The following is a 23,024-nucleotide window of genomic DNA, read 5'->3' on the forward strand; positions in this document are numbered from 1 at the left end:
AATTTTGAAGCTGCAATTTGCAAAACCATAAGACATTGGGAAGTCGATCACTTAAAAGGGTAAAATAGTACCAAATGAACTACGAGCATTTGTTTTATTCATTTATTTTGTATTGAACAAATAATTGTTCTCCGATATCTAAGGACTCAGTGTTGAAAAGATGCATCAAAGGTAATTTATCGGAGTGAGACAAACGGTTTCACTAATATTATCATAAATGTAAGTAGCAAATTAAACACAAGTTTTAGTTCAAAGAAGAAAATGTAACTCCTATTTCATACCAACTTCAGCTTATGGTTTGAAATCAGTCATTTGATATGCTTGAAATGAGAAAACTTGTGTTCACGATTTTTCATTCAAATAACTTCCATTAATTGTCTTATAATATTGGAAAGTGATTTTTCCTAGCTAAAATCTAGATCATACAACACTTATGCCAAGTTCCCTTTTTTTCCCTAACTAATTTTTTTTCCTTAGAAAAAACTAATCAGAAGTCTAAGAAGGACCTGAGCAAAGATTTCCGTGCTTCTTTGTTTTTTATATTTTCTGGAGGCATAACATCCTCTTGAAGCACTGTTCAATAAAAGAAACAATTTACAACGCCATTTAACATGAAATTGAACACAAAATTATTTGTTACTGAAAATTTAGAAAGGAAAATGACTAACAAAATCCCCTGGAAAAATAATTGCCTTTAATTTATAGAATGTGTGCTTTACATATGAATTGGTTGTTCTATGTTTCAAATAACAAATAGAATTTGTCAATCGGCCTCCTATACAAAACTATGTTTTCGATGTAGATTTCTCTCTCACCCGAGGTATATATCAACGTTCATAACATGTGAATCTCTAAGTGAATTACCCTTTGAATTGTATATCATGAAAGTTGACGCAACCACAACCAAAATGTCACCTTAAGTTTCAATGTGCAAAAATTTTTGCCTGATATTCCCATGCTCGAATTGATCCTCAAGATACTTAATGAAAAATATATTTGTCCAGTTTTAGCGGGGTTCGTCAATGAATTGGTCAAATAAGTATCTTTTTATTTATTTAAAATTTAGCTTAAAATAAAAAGGGAAAAAACTCAAATATTCTAACAAACTTTTAGAAAATGCTCATCTGTGTTATCCGCTAAATGTTTGGCTCATATATATCATTTTTGTTTGATAAACAACTCAAATGAATGGCATAGATGAGCTTTTTCTCAAAATTTGATGGCATAATTATTTTTTTTCCTATTTAATATATCAGAAAGTCATCTTTATTCTTAATTCTAAATTTTTTTAACTCAGAAAATAATTTGTTGATATAAATTAATTAATAAAATTTAACTGTTTATCTGAAAATCTAAGACACATATAAAAAGACAAAGAAAAATATACTGTGAATAAGCTAGTCAATAAACTTCAGTCAAAATGAATTAAATTTTTGTAATTTAACTCTTTCTAAAAATGTAAAATTCATTTATAGAAAAATGCATATGACACGTTTACGTTAAGCTAAAGATAACTTTCAATCGAATGTCATCTACCAAAGAGTTGAGAAAAAACTAAGATTTTGTTGCAATAATAAAAATTCTACATTTTCTTGTAACTATTGTTTTCTATTACACTTTATAAAGGGATAAATAATAAAAAGTATCATTTTTATCCTGTTTGAAGACCATATACACATATATCATCGTCTAAATTCCTTTCTTGAAATCTTCTTGCAATTTTTTTTCATTCTTGTCAAAAAGAACTTCTTGTTTATTTCCTGAAAATTTTGCGATGGCTAATTTCACAGAGAAAGAAATTTACACTGTTGTGGTTGGAGTTGGACCATCCAGTATAGCTGCAGCCTGCTTAAATAATTTGGACATAAACAATGTTCTTTTAGAAATACAAGATTGTTGTGCTTATTTGTCGAAGGAGAAGACTTATGATAAAACTTTCTTTTGCATCTATCAAAGGACTTTTGTTCATCGCCACATATGCCACATAAAACTTCATCACCTAAGTATATGCCAAAAAAAGAATTTATTCAATACATAGATGAGTATGTTGAGCATTTCAACATCAAGCGAAAATTCAAAACTTGTGTTGAATATGCATTTTACAACAGTGGTAAAAATAAATGGAATGTCAAATCAACAAATTTGACAACCAGAGATATTGAAGTATATGCTAGTGACTTTTTGATTTTGGCTACTTGAGAAAATAACAAAGGTCATATTCCATAAATGGTAGGAATAGAAAATTTCAGAGGCGAAATAATATATAGATCTGGTGAAGAATATAATAAAAAGGTATTGGTCATTTGATCGGGTAATTTGGGATGGAAATAACTTTTGATCTTTCAAATTATGAGAGTCACACATCAATTGTTGTAAGAAGTCCAGTAAGTCTCTCTATCTTTTTATGGTTTATCTTTACTTTTATCGTGATTTGTTTGCATGTGAATAGGTTTCTGTTTGTTATAAAAAGAAATGGTTGTGTTTGATTATTTTAGTTGTACATAAACTATTTTACATGGTACACGTTACTTTTTATTAGCATTTGTAATGTTGTAACTCGATTCATCAAAAGATTGGATATGGGTTTCTTGACCATCATCAACAAGTCATACCCTTATGTGATAGGGTCATAATATGGACATGATTCCTCATGATTTTTATTCTACATTATTGACCACTCAGTCATAAATATGAACATTATAGTTCAGGATGTTCTCCCAAAGTTCTATGACTTTTCTATAGTTAGATGATGCAAGTTTTTTACATGCACAATTATTTTTTTTGGAAAAATATGATTGTTAATTCTAAAATTTTTAATATATTTTGTCCTAATGTTTTTGCATATTCATGTTCTAACAAAGGAGATGGTGTACAATGCATTGTTGTTGCTAAAATATTACCAATATCTTTGGTTGATACTGTAGTTGCAAAGTACAAAAAAATTATGTTTGAAAATTTAATAGAATTAAGAACACGACAACCAGAAGAAGGCCCATTTTTCGTTATATAACAAAAGGTAGATCCCAATAATTGATGTTGGTGCTATTGACAAGATTAAACTTGTACAGATTAAGGTATGATACTATCTATATTTTATTTCATTCTATTTTGAAAAATATTTATATTCAAAACAGATGACTTTAGTGTCTCCGAGGGTTTTGGTATTATTGTAAAAGTAGAACATGTGATGTATACTTAATGAAGGAGAGTAAAAATACATGTGCATCATCACGGGAAAAAATTTAACTGTTGTGACGAAATAGATAGAATTTAGTAATTTTGGTCGATACAGTAAATTTGTGTAAATTGTTCATCGAGTATTCATTAATAATCTATTATAACAAGCGGAACTGATGCTACGTTTTTTTCGTGAAATAACTTATGGTGAATTGTTAATTAGGTACTTCCTAGAATTTCATACATAAAGGAGAATACAGTAGTGTTTGACAATGGAGATTGAAACCTAATTTGATGCCATCATTTCTGCTAGTGGATACAAGAATATTGCTACCAAATGGCTAAGGGTACGTTTTGCAAATTATCACTATGTTCTTTTGTTTTTAATTATAAATTTGTGTCTTAATGTATAACTTTTTTCTATTGTATGTATGATTATAGCTCATTATTCCTTGAAGATGTCACATTGATAAATTCGAAAGGAGAGAATGGGCTCTACTGTGCTGGATTTTCTAAAACATGGATTGCTGGTATTTCAATGGATGCTACAGCTATTGCCGATGATATTAAGAGACTTAGAGGAGACAAAATTTAGATTTTTATTTTTATTTTTATTATTATTATTATTTTTATTATTATTATTATTATTATATCACATATATTGTTAAATAAATTTTCTAAACCTTGCGTGAATGCGTCATGCTTTCTGCATCGGACTTTACTTGTTATGTTCAACTAGAACTTAAAAACCTTGTTTCTTTTAATATGTTTTTTACTGGAATCAAGTTTCTACTGTCATGGAAATTTGATGAAACTTTTCTATTGATTGTCTTTCTTTTTCATTTTTTTTATTTTATAATAATGGTGTGGGGTTTAGATCACACACATTTCAACTATTATATCGAACACTTGCTATCTCTTACAAACAAAAATATCAAATAACTCTACGCATCTAATGGGTAACTTTTTTTTGAGACATTTACTGACAACATGAACGAAATCTTCTAATACCTCTTTTATTCATAAAAATGTAGATCAAGAGAGTCATATATATATTGAGAGAGAGAATTTGTTTTTTCCATCAATTTCTGATTTTCATAAGGTAAATAAAATTAAATGTACATTGAGCAGTTAACATTCCATCTTTCTAAGCTAATTGCTAGGTTGAGCTATACAACATGTCCTAACAAACAAGTACAAAAGCAAGAGAATGACGACGGGTATGTTACCTAGCTCATAAGAAATACTCCAACGTCCTAGAAAGAATGTAAAAGTTGTTGCAGATGATTCAACTAGATACGCACAACCTACTTAATCTAGAACCAAATAGTTAATTTAGATTCCTCTAAGACCTCTTATTTTTATTTTCGACCACTTAGCCTTAGGTGCATGCTTATTGTAGTGTTTTCCTTGGGCCAAGTTTGTATGCATATTTTTCCAACCATTGAGTAGAAAAAGCCTCCCCAAGTTCCATTTGAACTTTTCCTTTTTTTTTCCAGATAGAGTGTGGTGGTCCATTGTCCCCATTTGGATGTCCCCAGTTCAATATGTATATATTTTTGCTCGACATTCTTATACGTGACTTGATCCTAAAGATACCGATGAAAAATATATTTGCCATTTTAGCAGGGTTCTCCAATTAATAGGAAAAATAATAACCTTTTTATTTCTTATAAATCTGGCTTAAAATAAAAAGGGAAAATACTCAAATATGTTATCAAACTTTGAGAAAATGTTCATCTGTGTTATCCATTAAAAGTATGACTCATATACCTCATTTCCGTTTGAAAAATAACTCAAATGAATGGCATAGATGAGCCTATTCTAAAAATTTGATGGCATTTTAAAGATTTTTTCCTATTTAATATATCAGAAAATCATCTTTCTTCTTAGTTCTACTTTTTTAACAAAGAAAATAATTTGCTGATATAACTTAATTAATAAAATTTAGGGAAAATGATTTAAGTACTGCCCTGAACTACGTTTGAAATCTCAGAGACACACTTATACTATAATAAGGTCCTATTACCCCCTGAGCTTATTTGATAAATCATTTTCTACCCCTTTTCAGCTTACGTGACACTATCTTTTGGGCCTAGCGCGTGTTGAGAATTTTTCAATGATAGTGCCACGTAGGCCGAAAAGGGGTAGAAAAATATTTTTAAAATAAGTTCGAAGGGGTAATAGGATCTTAGTAAAGTATAAATGTATCTCTGGGATTTCGGCCATAGGTTGAGGGGGTACTTGTGCATTTTCCATAAACTTTAATCGGTTGAGTGTTTATGAAAATCTAAAGCATAGATAAAAACATAAAAACTAATATATTTTGAATTTAGCTAGTCAATAAACTTTAGTCAAATTCAAAAATTAAATCCTTCTATAAATGTAAAATTCATTTAAAGACAAATGCATATGACACGTTTTAGCTAAAGCTAAAGATAACTTTCAATTAAATGTTTCCACATTTACGAAAGAGTTGAGAAAAAAACTCAGATTTTGTTGCAAAAATAAAAATTATACATTTACTTGTTAACTATTGTTTTCGATTACACTTTTAAAAAGGATAAAAAATAATAAGTATCATCTTTATCATATTTGAAGACCATATATACAAACATCATCGTCTAAATTTCTTTCTTGAAATCTTGTTGCGATTTTCTTTCAAACATTCTCAGAAAAGAACTTCTCTTTAATTTCCCAAAAAATTTGCGATGACTAATTTCCAAAAGAAAGAAATGACATTGTTGTGGTTGGAGCTGGACCATCCGGTATAGCTGTTGCAGCTTGCTTAAATAATTTAGGCATAAACAATGTTGTTTTAGAAAAACAAGATTATTGTGCTTTATTTGTGGAAGGAAAAAACTTATATCAAAGCACTTCTGCTCATTGCCATATATTCCACATAAAACTTAATCACCTAAGTATATGCCGAAAAAAGAATTTATTCAACATTTAGATGAGTATGTTGAGCATTTCAACATCAAGCAAAAAATTCAAAACTTGTGTTGAATCAACATTTTACAACAGCGGGGGAAAGAAATGGTATGTCAAATCAAGAAATTTGACAAGCAGAGAGATATTGAATTATATGCTAGTGATTTCTTGATTTTTGCTACTGGAGAAAATAATGAAGGTTAAAACCCAAAAATAGCCGGAATAGAAAATTTCAGATGCGAAATGTTACATTCAAGTGATTATAGATCTGGTGAAAATATAAAGATAAAAAAGTGGTTGTCGTTGGATACGTTAGTTCTGGGATGGAAATAACTTTTGATCTTTCAAATTATGAAAGTCACACATCAACTGTTGTAATAAGTCAGTAAGTCTCTCTAACTTTTTATGCTTTACAATTACTTTTGTCGTCATTTGTTTGCATGTGAATTGGTTTGTGTTTGTTATAAAAAGAAATGATTGTGTTCGATCAGTTTAATTAGACATGAACTATTTTACATGCTACAAGTTACTTATTACTAGCATTTGCAATGTTGTAACTCGATTCATCCAGAGATTGGGTATGGGTTTCTTGATCATCAGAAACTGGTCATACCCTTATGTGAAAGGGTCGGAGTATGGACATAGTTTCTCATGATTTTTATTCTACTTTGTTGACCACCCAATCATAAATATGTACATTAGAGTTCATGATGTTATCCCAAAGTGTTATAACTTTTCTATAGTTAGATGATGACATTTTTTCACATGCACAATTAGCTATTATTTTTTTTGATAAATATGATTGTTAATTCTAAAAGTTTTAATATATTTTGTCCTAAAGTTTTTTGCAGATTCATGTTCTATCAAGGGACATTGTGTACACTGCAATGTTGTTGCTAAAATATTTACCAATATATTTTGTTGATTACTATAATTTCAAAGTACGCAAATTTAAGTTCGAAATTTAACAAAATTAGGAATACCACAACAAGAAGAAGGCCCATTTTCTATTAAAGTATCAAAAGTTAGATCCCCAATAACTGAAGTTGGTGCTATTGACAAGATTAAACTTGGACATATTAAGGTATGATACTATCTTTATTTTATTTCATTCTATTTAAAAAAATATTATGTGAAAAACAGACGGCATTAATTCCTCCAAAGGTTTTAGTCTTATTGTAAAAGTACAACATATGATGTATGGTAGGCGCACATCATGAGTTCAAATTTGATTACTTTCAAGAACCTAGTAGTACTAATTAATGAAGAAGAGTAAAAATACATGTTCATCATCATGGGCAACAGTTGAAATGTTATAGTTATGAAATCGCTAGAATTTAGTAATTTTTGCCAATATAGTAAATTTGTGTAAATAGTTCATTTAATATGCATTAATAATCTATTATCAAAAATGAAATAATAATATTTTTTTTTGCGAAATAACTTTTGGTGAATTGTTAATTAGGTACTTCCTGAAATATCGGACATAAACGAACATACACTAGTGTTTGACAATGAAGATTAACATCAATTTGATGCAATCATTTTTGCTACTGGATCCAAGAATATTGCTACCAAATGGCTAAAGGTATGTTTTGCAAGTTATCACTATGTTCTTTTTTGTAAATTCTAAATTTGAGTCTTTAAATTTTTCACTTTTCAGTAAATACTGTTTGCGAATAAGTTTTTCTCGATAAATTTTCGTGATTACTAGTTTCACTTACTATTAATTTTACCATCATTATCTCAGATAATGTACATTTTTTTTCTTTTGTATATAGGATTATAGCTCAATATTCCTTGAAGATGTCACATTTATAAATTGGAAAGGAGAGAATGGGTTCTACCGCGCTGGATTTTCTGAAAGAGGGATTGCTGGTAATTTAATGGATACTATAGCCATTGCCGATGATATCAAGAGTCTTAGAGGAGAAAAAAATTAGATTTTTATTATTATCATTTTACACTATGTTGTTAAATAAATTTTCTAAACCATGTGTGAATGCAAGATGCTTTTTGCACCGGACTTGACTTGTTATGTTAAGCTAGAACTTAAATACCCTGTCTCTTTTAGTATGTTTTTTTTTATTGGAATCAAGTTTCTACTCTCATAGAAATTTGGTGAAAATTTTCTATTGATTTTCTTTCATTGTCGAATTTTTTATGTTTATAATAATTGTGTGGGGTGTAGATCACACACATTTCAAACTATTCTATCAAACAGTTTCTATCTCTTACCAAAAAAAATATTGAATAACTCTACACATCAAATGGGGTTGTTTAAGACATTTATATACAGCATGAATGAAATCTTCTATTCTTCTGTTATTCAAAGTAAAGTAAATTGAGAGAAACATAGAGAGAGAAAATATGATTTGTGAGAATCTACTTTTCCTTCAATTTCTTGATTTTCGTAAAGTAAATAAATTTAAATGTACATCTTTCTAAGGTGATTGATAGGTCGATATATAAAAAAAATGTCCTAACAAACAAGTACAAAAACAAGAGGATGACGACGAGTATGTTACCTAGCTCATAAGAGATACTCCCAACATCCTATAAAGAATGTAAAAGTTGTTGCAGATGATTTAACTAGAAACACATAACCTGCTTAATCCAGAACCAAATGGTTAATTTAGTTTCCTCCCAACCTCTCATCTTCATTTCCGACCACTTAGCCTTAGGTGCATTCTTGTTGTGGTTTCTTTTCGGCCAACTTTTGTGTGTATATTCCCAACCATTGAGAAGAAGAAGCCTCCGCGGGTTTCATATGATCTTTTCCTTTTTTCTAGATAGAGTCTAGTGGTGCAGTGTCCAGATTTGGTTGTTGCCGGTTTCAATATGTAAATGTTTGCTCGAGATTTTTATACTTGACTTGAGCCTCAAGATACTTGATGAAAGATATATTTTCCCATTTTTAGCGGGGTTCTTCAATTATTTGGTTAAAATAATAACCTTTTTATTATTTATAAATCTAGCTTAAAATAAAAAAGGAAAATAAAAAATTATGTTATCAAACATTGAGAAAATGTTCATCTGTGATATCAGTTAAAAGTTTGGCTCAAATATGTCATTTTCGTTTTGAAACTAGCTCAAATGAATGGCATAGATGAGCCTTTTCTCAAAGTTTGATGCCATATTTAAGCTTTTTTTCTTATTTAATATATCAGAAAATCATCTTTCTTCTTAATTCTTTTTTTTAACAAAGAAACTAATTTGCTGACATAAATTAATTAATAAAATTTAATTAGTTGAGTGTCTATCTGAAAATCTAAGACACAGATAAAAACACAAGAAAAATATACTTTGAATTTAGCGAGTCAATAAACTTGAGTCTAATTCAATTATCTTTTTGTAATTTAACTCTTTCTAAAAATGTAAAATTTATTTATAGGAAAATACATATGACACGTCTTAGCTTAAGCTACAGATAACTTGCAAGTAAATGTTTTACATCTACCAAAGAGTTCAGAAAAAACTCAGATTTTGTTGCAATTATAAAAATTCTACATTTACTTTCAACTATTGTTTTCTATTAAACTTTAAAAAAGGATAAAAAATAATAAGTATTATCTTTATCCTGTTTGAAGACCATATAAACATACATCATCCTGTAAATTTCTTTCTTTAAATCTTTTTGCACTTTTCTTCTAAACATTCTCAAAAAAAAAATTCTCTTTAATTTCCCAATAATTTTGCGATGGCTAATTTCAGAAAGAAAGAAATTGACATTGTTGTGGTTGGAGCTGGACCATCTGGTATAGCTGTTCCAGACTGCCTAAACAATTTGGGCATAAACAATGTTGTTTTAGAAAATTAAGATTGTTGTGGTTATTTGTGGAAGGAAAAGACTTAACTTTATTTGCATCTATCAAAGGACATTTTTTCATGGACATATATGTCACATAAGACTTCATCACCTAAGTATATGCCTAAAAAAGAATTTATTCAATACTTAGATGAACATGTTGAGCGTTTCAACATCAAGCCAAAATTCAAAATGTGCTGAATCGGTATTTTACAATATTGGGGAAAAGAAATGGTATGTCAAATAAACAAATTTTACAATCGGAGATATTGAATTATATGCTAACGATTTTCTTATTTTGGCTACTGGAGAAAAAAACGAAGGTTATGTTGCAAAAATGGTATGAATATACCATTCAAGTGATAATAAATCTAGTGAAAAATATTAATATAAAAAGGTGTTGATCATTGGATCAGGTAATTCTGGGATGAAAATAACTTTTGATCTTTCAAATTATGAAAGTTATTCCTCAGTTATTGAAAGAACTCCAGTAAGTCTCTCTATCTTTTTATGCTTTATCTTTACTTTTATCGTTATTTGTTTGAATGTTAGTAGGTTTGTGTTTGTTATAAAAAATGATTGTGTTCGATCAGTTTAGTTGTACATCAACTATTTTACATGCTATAAGTTACTTTTACTAGCATTTGTAATGTTGTAACTCGATTCATTAGGAGATTTGGTATGAGTTTCTTGATCATCATTAATTTCTCATAATTTTCATTCTACTTTATTGACCACCCAATCATAAATATGTACATTGTAGTTCATGATGTTCTCAGAAAGTGCTATAACTTTTATATAGTTAAATGATGCAAGTTTATCACATGCACAAATAGTTATTATAATTTTTGATAAATATGATTGTTAATTCTATAAGTTTTAATATATTTTGTCCGAATGCTTTGCAGATTCATCTTCTAATAAGGGACATGGTGTACATTGAAATGTTGTTGCTAAAATGTTTACCAATATATTGATTGATACTGTAACTGTAAAGTACGCAAAATTTAAGTTCAGAAATTTAACAAAATTAGGAATACCACCACTAGAAGATGGCCCATTTTCGGTTAAAATATCAAAAGGTAGATTCCTAGTAATTGATGTTGGTTCTATTGACTAAATTAAACTTGGACAAATAAAGGTATGATACTATGTTTATTTTATTTCATTCTATTATTAAAAGTATTATGTGAAAAATAGATGGCTTTCATTTTTCTGAGGGGTTTGGTCTTATTGTAAATGTACAACATACGATGTATGGTTTGGTGCACATCAAAAAGTCAAATTAGATTTCTTCCAAGAACCTAGTTGTAGTACTTAATGAAGAAGAGTAAAAATACATGTTCATTATCATTGGCAACAATTGAACTGTTATAGTTATGAAATCGCTAGAATTTAGTAATTTTTGCCAATACAGTAAATTTGTATAAATAGTTCATTTAATATGCATTAATAATCTATTATAAAAAAAAAAAGAAATAATAAGTTACTTTTTTGCAAAATAACTTTTAGTGAATTGTTAATTAGGTACTTCCTGGAATATCAGACATAAAAGAACATACAATAGTGTTTGACAATGAAGATGAACATCAATTTGAGGCAATCGTCTTTGCTTCTGGATACAAGAAAATTTCGACTAAATAACTAGAGGTACATTTTGAATTTATCACTATGTTCTTTTTTTTTAAATTTTAAATTTGAGTCTTACAATTTTTCACTTGCCTATAAATATTGTGTGCTGATAAGTTTTTCTCAATAAGTTTTCCTGATTACTAATTTCACTTACTATTAAATTTACCATCATTATCTCAAATAATGTGCAATTTTTTTTTCATTTCTATGTAGGATTATAGCTTAATATATCATGAATATGACACATTGATAAATTGGAAAGGACAGAATGGGCTCTACTGAGCTGGTTTTTCTAAAACGCGGGTTGCAGATGATATTAAATATCTTAGAGGAGACAAAATTTAGATTTTTATTATTATTATTATATCAGACTATGTTGTTAAATAAATTTTCTTAACCTTGTGTGAATGCGAGATGCTTTCTGCACCGGACTTTACTTTTAATGTTCATCTTGAACTTAAAAACCTTATTTCTTTTAATATATTTTTTATTGGAATCACGTTTCTACTTTCATAGAAATTTTATGAAACTTTTTTATTGATTGTATTACTTTGTCGGTTTATTTATTTATTAATAATGGTGTGGGTTTTTGATAAAATACATTTCAATTATTATATCGAACACTTGCTATCTCTTACCAATAGAAATATTGAATAACTCTACACATCAAATATGGTAACTTCTATTTGTGACACTTATTGACGTAATGAATGGAATCTTCTATTTTTATCTGTTATTCATAGTAAAGTAGATCGAGAGGGACATAGAGAGAGAGAGAATTAGCTTTTTTAGAATATGTATTTCCTTCAATTTCTAGATTCTCAGAAGATAAATAAAACTAAATGTACAATGAGAAGTTAACATTTCATCTTGCTAAGGTAATTGGTAGGTCAATCCATACAAAATATCCAAACAAAGAAGTACAAAAACAAGAAGATGACGACGGGTACGTTACCTAGCTCATAAGAAATACTCTCAATGTCCTAGCAAGAATGTAACAGTTGTTGCAGATGATTTAACTAGATATCCACAACCTACTTAATCCAGAACCAAATGATTAATTTAGTTTCCTCCCAAACCTCTTATCTTCATTTTGACCACTTAGCCTTAGGTGCATGCTTGTTGTTGTGCTTTATTTTGGTCCAACTTTTTTTGTATATTTTCCAACCATTGAGAAGAAGAAGCCTTCCTGGGTTTCATCTGATCTTTTCCTTTTTGTCCAGATAGAGTTTCGTGGTCCATTGTCCCCATTTGGATGTCGCCAGTTCAATATGTAAAAATATTTGCTCGAGATTCTTATACTTTACTTGATCCTCAGGATACTTGATGAAAAATATATGTAGGATTTTTAAGAGGAATCAACAACAATATGTGTATCTTGTAATTCTCAGCGAAAGTCGTCGATCTGCTTCTTTGACAAGTTGGTGCTCAAGTCCATGTTTGAATCACTAGGAAATAGAGATTTTGTTCACAATCTAGAAGTCTGTTTCTGTGTGTTGATGAATCTGCCTGAGAAACTCAATAATTTTGTTTCTAAACTGAACACTTGGTTTTTGACCTTCTATTTTTCAGATTTTCCTCTGTTTTAACGTTTAACTTTTCAGTTATTAAGTTTCACGTTCCTTGTTTCATGTCACATGTATCAGATAATGCTCCCACTAGGAGTCTTTTAAAGAGAGCTTGAACAGTTACAATATAACCGTTCAGTCTTATCTTTTAAAGGATTATCCTAATTAATTAACTCATTAATTAATTAATTGGATAAGACATTAAAACAGATTGGGTCGGGTCGGTCCACATGGGCGACCCATTACCCAAAACTTACATCTCCCACTTCACACATGGTGGGCAAGACCCAAGTCAATATTATGTCATTTAGACACACAATTCATACGACAAATAGTTCGTGCGACCTGTGAGCATGAAGAGCTTATCTTTAAGTTTTACAAGCCCTATTTATGAATTCAATCACATGTGGAAAGAATTCAATGCTATTAAAGATCACTATTACTCACAATACCCTAGACGTTATTCTCTACTTCAGTAGTTACTTATTCGATCCCTCAACCTCTTAATGAGGTGAACTCGAGTTCATGTTTAACTTTATACACAAAATTACAATTGTGTAATAGCCGGCTTATGCATACAAGTTGAATTGTTCATTAAATAATCTTCCCTTTCTACTCGAATCTATCTGTTCCATATCAACTGCTTTTCTAGACATGTACTGCATTGCTGAATCGCTCATATCTATTAGTAACATGCTAAAGTAGCAACACTGATTGAAACTTCAAGAAACCACAAATGGTCAAAGGATATTTCATTGAAAAGTTTATTTAACTTTTCTAGGTCTCACACAATGAAGAAGTAGGGAATATTCTTTCATTGACCCATTGATCACTACACACACGTGGTATGAAACACGTGCTACGATGTTTACACCTTAAATTGGTGTATGTGTCTCATTCTATTGATTATTCAACATCGTACAGATGGTGGTGAAATACATCTCTTCACGTTCCCCGACGTAAGAGGTGATTGCTCGTGTGAGAGAGACAATCTCGCGACTTGTTCGACACATTATATATCTTACATATTATAACATGCATACTATATTAGAACATAAATTCAGTAGTTCAATATAAAATAGAATACCAGACAATCAAGTCAGTTTACAATATTGAAATATCATCATACTCTATGTAAATCTAGAGCCTTAAAATGTTTTTCAAACAAGTCTCTAGAGATGACCATAAAAATTTTTTACGTGTATGAATATTTTGTTAAGTTATTTCTCATCTTGCCACTATATCTCTCATAAATTTATACTTGATATGAGATTTATTCTTCTGTGATACTTAGGATCCTTTACGTACACGATAGTGGCTTGAATATCATAGTGTAGAATTATTGGACCCTCCAAATTCTTTGTAATATTCAAATGTTCAAAGAATCTCCATGATAAAATAGCTTTTTGTAATGCACACACACATGCCACAAATTCAAATTCCATAGTTGAAAGAGCTGTACAAGTTTGCTTCTTATTTTTCCATGAAATAGTACCACTATTTAGTAAGAAAGAAAAAAAAAACGGATGTTGATTTTCTATCATCCTGGTCATCAGTCCAATCAATATCTATATAACCTTTTATGAATAAATTAGATCCACCTTAACACAATATATGATCTGTAGTTCTCTTCTTATATCAGAATATTCTCTTTACTACTTTCCAGTGATCTTTTCTAATATAGGATTGATATCTGCTAACTAGACTCGTGACATAGTTAATGTCTGGGCGAGAACACATCATATCATACGTCAAACTCCTGACAATACTAGAATAAGGAAGTTGAGACTTGTTTTTCTATTGACTTATTGATTTACGTCTAACTTTAAGAATTCATTTGATCCTAATAGCTTAACGTTACTTAGGAAGGTCAACTAGATTCAAGACTTTGTTAGTTTTTCATCGCTTTTAACCATTCATCCCTTTTAGGGTTTGATAAAGCCTCCACCGAATTAGGTTCATCTAATTCTGTGGGAGATAGAAAGAAAATATAATCCTCAATCTCATAAGATCGTTTATGTACACCTTTTTCTTATACTTCTTCAGATTCCTCGATAGGATTTTAGGATTCATAACTTCCAGTTGGACCGGAATCATTTTTTGATCCATTGAATTATCAAGTATGTTTGACAACATTATATGATCTTCTAATTCAATATTTGGTGTAGAGGTAGGGATTCATAACTCCCCCTTGGTCCAGGAATCATTTCTTGATCAATTTAATTAACAAATATGTGTGACAATATTATCTGATCTTCTCTATTAAACATTTCAAACAGAAGTTCAACATCATTTATATATCTTTTAAAGCACTCAAGTGATTTAATGAAGTATGAAGCACCAGACTTTGTCTTTATATTCATTGGACCACAAATATTAATTCAAGTGGAAATTCAACTCTCTTAGCCTTTCAAATGGTTTACGCGTAATCTTTCCAGCAAGACAATTATCATAGGTTGGGATTTCAATTTTGATCAAAGAACCTAAATGTCCTTCTTTTGCCAACTATTTCATTCAATCTTGCCCTATGTGACCTATTCTAGCATACCATGTCTATTAATGACATATAATTTGACAAGAGTTTTAATGAGTATGCATGTGACATACACATTCAAGCAAATCGATTCTCATAAAGCTTTCATATTTAAATGTAAAATCGAAAAGACACTTAAACATCCATTCATCATTTACGAATTAAATATTTAACCAATATTTGAAATTAACTTCTTAATGTGTACACTAATTTATTTTAGACTATAATCACACATATTTGCATGTCTAACTATTAAACACCATATTATAAGGCAATAGAATAATCATTCAATCATTTAAAATAAAAGAGAATTAAAACTCTAAATATTCAAATTAAACCATAATTAAATATGTTCACTTCAAAGTTTAATAAAAAAATTACGATAATAAAAAACTATTCTGATAAAAAAAAGGGAGTATGTGAATACACTGTCGGTGAAGTTTTACCCACTTAACTACTATTTTTACATAGTATTTCCATAATTCTTCATTATCCCCAATTTCAATTCTAACTTGATTTAGTTCATTCTTCAAGTATTCTGGCAAGGAATGATGCAAAACATCATACCCTTCTCTCTCTGAAACTTGAATTTCACTTTCATTAAGTTTTTCAAATTTTTTGATAAACATCTGGAAGAATCCTATTAAACAACCATGGGGATTCATCTTAACAGATTTAAACTCTCATAGATCTTTTTCTCTTTTTCTTTGAATGCTCAAAGGCTCAAACTCTCTTAGCTCTTTTTTCCTTTTTGTTCGAATGGTCCTTTCATTCCTTAACATGCTTTGTGTCTCTTTTGGGACACCAATATGTACGATTTCTCGCCATCTGAAACACATCTTACGGCGGGTTGCTTTTCGACCTTGTCCTTTTTCTCTACTTTGAGAACTCCCACTTGGAGTAATTTGAGCATGTTCCTTTTCAGCCACATCTGAAATTGGAACAAAAAGAAATATGGTAAATCCATTTAATGTGACAATACATGTCACAAATTTTTCATAAAAGGCAAGCAACTGTTTGAGGAACATTAGGACTAAATGAATACAAAAAACCAATAAGATCCTAAAGAGGACACATAAATTGTTTTTGAATAGGACTCTTGTCTCAATCCAAAAAAATATAATTATATTTTTTTAAAAATTCTTTTTTAGCCCAACTTAAAAAATTCATATCGTATTCGTTTTAAGGCAATTTCTCTATTATAATATATTTTCGGAAAGCTTAGAATGAGCAGATCTTAAAAAAATTAAGTCTACATCCAAAAACTGCAAAACAAATTTTCAGATTGCTCCAGACAGATTAAGTTCTTTTCGGAAAACTGTCAAATAAACAACCAATTTTTCAACAATTCATATCTAACTCGTTTTAATTTCATTTTTTCTATTATGATATTTTTTTTGGAAAGATATACACAACCAGATTTTGATCAAATAAGTTTCGATCAAAAATATCTTTCAAACAATTTCTAATCGCTATTAAATAGAAGCAATTTTTTTTCATTAAAAAAAAATTTTGCAGAGTTATTTTCATAGTAGGACAAGTAATCCTATCTCTTTCATGATATACAATTATTAGGATTTTGAATCCTATTTTCCATATTATTAATTCACAATAAAAAAACGTGAAATAAGAATTTAACTTTATTCAAATTTTTCTTCTTCTTTCTATTCACTGATTTTTAAAAGAAATATACTCAATTTATTTTCTTATAAACAAACAAAGTGAATAGCTTAGAAATTAACGTATAATGATATTAAAAACAATGGCTCTAATACCATTGTAGGATTTTTAAGAGGAATCAACAACAAGATGTGTATCTTGTAATTCACAGCGAAAGTCGTCGATCTGCTTCTTTGACAAGTTGGTGCTCAAGTCCATCTTTGAATCACTAGGAAACAGATATTTTGTTCACAAACAAGAAGTCTGTTTTTGTGTGTTGATGAATCTGCCTGAGAAACTCAATACTTTTGTTTCTAGACTGAACTCTTGGTTTTTGACTTTCTGTTTTTCAGATTTTCATCTCTTTTCATGTTTAACTTTTCAGTTATCATGTTTCACGTTCCTTGTTTCATCTCATACGTATCAGATAACGCTTCCGCTAAGAGTCTTTTAAAGAGAGGTTGAACAGTTACAATGTAACTGTTCAGTCTTGTCCATTAAAGGATTATCCTAATTAATAAACTCATTAATTAATTAATTGGATAAGACATTAAAACAGATTGGGTGGGATCGATCCACATGGGCGACCCATTATCCAAAACATAAAATATATTTTCCTAGTTTTAGCGGGTTATTCAATTAATCAGTTAAAATAATTACCTTTTAATTTTGTTAAGAATCTGGCTAAAAATAAAAGGGAAAAGACTCATTTTTTTATCAAATTATGAGAAAACGTTCATTTATGTTGCGTCACATCCCAAGAACATACCCTAGAAGGTAGCGTAAAATCTTTGATTGTAACCGGCGGTCGTCGAACTCTCGGAGTTCTTAGACAAGCCTCTTTCATATCATTCATTGCATATACATAGTGAAAAGTAGTGCGGAATTAAAACTTTTCACAAAACATAATATAGTCTTAAAAATCTCTTTCATATAAAAGTAATAGCAACTACTAAGTCTCAATCTCATCATCTTAAGACACAAGAATACTTGGGACACGGCCCATACTTCAAAATACGAATATAGAAATACTTAGTCTATTACAATACTTTGAGTGAAAACATAAAAGACATATATGCCCTCGAGTCAAGTGAGCACATACTTCAACTTCTCTTGAATGATCTTCTATGTCCAAGCCTTCACTTCTCAAAGCTCCTCACCTACCAAGAACTATATAGATAGATAAAAGCATGGAATTAGTACAACCACATGTACTAAGTATGACTTTATGCAGAGAAAATCATGAAAACGGACTTTATTGGAAATATGCATCTTTTCATTTTTCAAATCATATTTTAATCATAATAACATCATTAGTTAATTTAGAAACGCATAAGATACTTCTAGTATGTGATTTCCTCGCAAAAAGTCATCCTAAGATTCACTTAAGTCAGACAAAGAGAGACCGCCCTAGATGTGCCTAAACGACCCTTAAGATTACCTATAATGAGTCACATACATACTTACAAAGCAATCATAAACATCAAGGTAATATTCTTCTACCAAAGGTGAACTCTAAATCTCACTTGAGTGAGTTGTGAAGCGACCACCCATACAATCCCTTACACCCGCACTTAAGAGATCCTATAGACTCCCTAAGATAGAATCATGCTCACATAAATCACCAACACATAGATGATATGAAATTCTCTTCCCAAAGGCTATCAAAAGACCTACTTAAGTAAATCAAGAAGATAACGTCCATAGTGACCTTTTAAAGATTACCTAAATAATCCTTATGCCTACCTAAGGCTTAGATCATGTCCACAAAATCAACCAACTTCCCAAACTAGAGTCATCCTCAAGACTTCCAAAGATAAGACATGAAGAGATCATCCCTTATGCCATCTTCACACTTTAGATAAGGAATCCTTATGTCTCTTTACATTAGGAACTCATTTATTTACATACTCCTTAACATAAGTCTAGTTCAGTAGTTCATTAAGACTCATACATCACATAAAGGACATTCAAATAATGATCTTGGACAAGACCTAGGAACTCCACATAACACCTTCAATATCTATTGTGCAATGTCTAGATAGCGTCCCATACCACCATCTAAACTTTATAAACTCCTCTAATGCTAATAGGTTTTCCATATGATGAGAATAGGAAATAACCGATATAGACCATGGTAGCTAGACATGGAATCCGGAGTTCTATCCTACTCCGATGAGGTTGTTCTACTTGCCAATGGTAGAACTTAGACATATCCCATGTACGCACATGGTTAAGGAATATGAAGGGCATACTTTGTAATCTAGTATCATACTTAACTAGAACTACTTTCCTTTACCATACTCACTCGGTGCTAGCCATTGTTCTCATAATGTAATTCATACATTAGGTTTACATAAAAGGGTTCCATAACAAGTTCATAACCCAATCACAGTTACCCTACAAAGGAAGGTCCACTAGGGCTACCTCACAATGGCGACAAGAAGCTCATGATGACTTTCCTTAGAGTTAATATGATGCCGTTCCAGCCAACTAATCTTAAGTCCATCATTCCTTTACTTTGAAGGATACCATTACGGCTTACGTTTCAACAATCTTAACCTAACCCTTAAGTTAAGGTTTTCACATAATAGACTCTCGTATCATCATTTAAGGTCACATATAATTCATATATTCAAGACTAAGAGTTCTAACACCCTAAATCAAGACATCACATAATAATAACCATATATACATCAAGCAAGAGATACAACAATCAAGACAAAACATCACATACTTCACTTTTAACACATAATACTAGTCATTCTAGATACACCTCTAAAACAACCTAACATCTTCAAGTCATCCTATATATCATCATAGAATCATTAATACTCCACATAGACTCATAAAGTCAATTAGGAACAACCAAGACTTAACCTAACACTATACTCATACTGTCAAGTCAAAGTCTAAAATGATCACTTAAGACAACATAACTAGAAGAATACATATATGACTATATAACTTCACATGTAGATAGATAATTCCATGATTCACATAATCAAACTAGACAAATATCCACATAACTTCAAGTAGTTGCCAATAAGGACATGCTCATAATATTGCATAAAGTGACGCCGACAAGGCCACGTCAATTGCAAGTAAAACACATAACACCGCCACCATAACTGGACCATACTAATCACAATAGAATCAAAGTATAATTAATATCAAATTAAAGAAATCCGGGCAGCATACCTTCATTCCCTGATTCATAGTTCAATTCAATGCTAAATCGTCCAATCCAACATCACAAGGCCCTTACCCAAGGCCATAACCAACAATTCAAGCAAGAATCATAAAATCCAATGAAATCTCTATCAATTCAATCTAGGTTTAACAATATAGGATCAATTAGATAACAATTGAATACAATTCTTATATCATTAGAAAGCCCATAAGAAACTACATAACAATTCATCAATATTAGCTTAATATCAAGTAACCCACATTATAGTTAAAAACTAGGGTTCATCAATTTACATGGTTTTATAGGTACTGTAGATTGAAATCATCAATACAATATCAATTATATCACAATTCAACGTTTAGAAATCATTTATGCAAGAACCCATGGTACAATCATTAAACTGGGCAATTTACTTTAGAAAAACTTTGAAAAACATCTTGAGAGTTGAGTTCCTTGATGAAACAAGTTTCAAGGATCAAAATCCATACCTCAAGGATGATAATTCTTCACTTTTATGAAGAATTTCGACACAAAAATCCCTTACCAAGATGCCTTTTCAAGTTGGACTTTAATGGAGGTTTTGGGATATTTTCTAAGTGTTTTGGGTTTATGATTTTGAAGAAGAAGGTCTTCCATGTGATTACCCTTTATATACTTAATTAAAATACCCAAATAACCCTTAAATAACAGTCCATGACTTATTTTAGAAGTGGGGTGAATTGTGACTTGGCAGCAGATCTGCGCAGGAGAACAGGTGCATGCGGCGCCTGCACTTGACGGGGCGTCACGACCTCGATGGTCCGTCACAGGCCTCCGTCGGTGGCAATATTAGCTGGCCAAGCTTCCTATCTTCACCCTTGGATAATTCCCTCACTTCGGGACCCTTTGACGGGGCGTCACAGCCACGACTGGACGTTGACTGCTCCGTTTCCAGGGTTTGCCTCCCAAATATGACCGTCTATAAGTTTAACACCTGTAACATGAATTTCATCCAAAACGAACACGTAAAACTCAACAAAACTCGCCTAGAAGTACAAGGTCAACTCAAGATATATCTTTCGAACACCTTGGATGTTCTTGGTCGTTTGACCTCCAAACTTCATGAAACTTTAACCACTGCCTATACATGCTATATTAACTCTATTAAGAGCCTTAAAACACCACGAAACACACATAAACACATAGAACCACATTTTAGACATTTAGGTTACTTAGTTGTCAAACGTCTTAGTCGTCCCTTGACGTTTGACTTCCAACACCCCTAATACTTTAGCTACTGCCTCTATACCATATATTAGACATACTTAGGACCTCAGAACATCAATACCAACATGTTAGTCTCTAGTTAACCTAATTCATTTTCGAGGTCTTACAATCTTCCCCACTTGGACAACATTCGTCCTCGAATGACACTTGCCACTCTCCGAACACTTCCAAGATTAGAGACTCGACTAGCAGCACATAACCAAACCATAAAACCCCTTTCCAAGAAGAAAACATCAATTTCACATAGTCAAGATATTCTCAACACAACAAGAAAGTAGAAGACAAGTCTATAACTCATTGTGCTACCAAACTCACATGCTTCAATTCAAATAGTAAAAAATCATTTTATATTCATTATCCTACTCATATACATTAGTTCTAACCACATTACAATATTTTTAGGCAAAATAATCGATTAGTCATTTTCTCAAAAATATGGCAGCATGCAGTTTTAATGCAACAGTGAATTTTTAAGCCATTTTAAAGCAATTTTTCAAATGAAAGTTCTAATTTAAGACAATTCATGATATAAAAATGCTAATATGCAAAGTAACACCATATAGACACCTCTTACAATTAAATCAATGCTTCATACAACACATAATGCAAGAAGTTAATGAAATTCAATTTCAACCAAACTCCAAAATATCATGCATAAGCAACAATTTCAAGGACTTCTATCCCATCTACAAACCATACTACCCCAATTAGAAGGAACTCATATCTTAACAAAAGGAAGAGAACTTACAAACATCATCATCGTTCTCCTTCTCATCCGGCTTCTCATAGAAACGCCTCTTTGTTGGAGCATCATCCTTTGGAACACTAGGAGCAACTTTCTTACCCTCTCTACCTCTAGAAGCAATCACAGGACAATCTCTCACTTTGTGCCCATCTTTACCACAACCAAAGCAACTCCCGGAATCCAATAGACACTCACCATAATATTTCTTGCCATAGTTTGCCAAAGTAGGATTGCCATCCTTGGAACCACCTCCTTTCTCAACCTTGAACTTAGCACTCCTAGATTCTCCCTGAGATTGAACCTTCTTCTTAAACCTGGTTTGCTCGTGATTACTAGCACCACTCCTTTTCAAACTTCTAGCCATCCTCCTAAGTTTAGACTGTTCAATTGATTGTGCATACACCATGAGTCTAGTTAGGGTCATATAATCATGCAACATAGAGGTACGACATTCTTCCACAACTAAGTCGGCTACCCCCGTCACAATATGACTCATTTCATTTCTTGGA

At 31.0% G+C, this 23,024-nt stretch overlaps 3 pseudogenes; all 3 read left to right on the forward strand.

The window, feature by feature from the left end:
• The first annotated feature begins 1,774 nt into the window (after positions 1 to 1,774).
• LOC107010913 lies at positions 1,775 to 3,772 on the forward strand (annotated as a pseudogene).
• A 615-nt stretch (positions 3,773 to 4,387) lies between these two features.
• Positions 4,388 to 8,054, forward strand: LOC107009840 (annotated as a pseudogene).
• A 1,757-nt stretch (positions 8,055 to 9,811) lies between these two features.
• LOC107009841 lies at positions 9,812 to 11,896 on the forward strand (annotated as a pseudogene).
• The last annotated feature ends 11,128 nt before the right edge of the window (positions 11,897 to 23,024 follow it).

Source organism: Solanum pennellii, chromosome 2, assembly GCF_001406875.1.
Source record: "Solanum pennellii chromosome 2, SPENNV200".
Lineage (NCBI taxonomy): Eukaryota > Viridiplantae > Streptophyta > Magnoliopsida > Solanales > Solanaceae > Solanum > Solanum pennellii.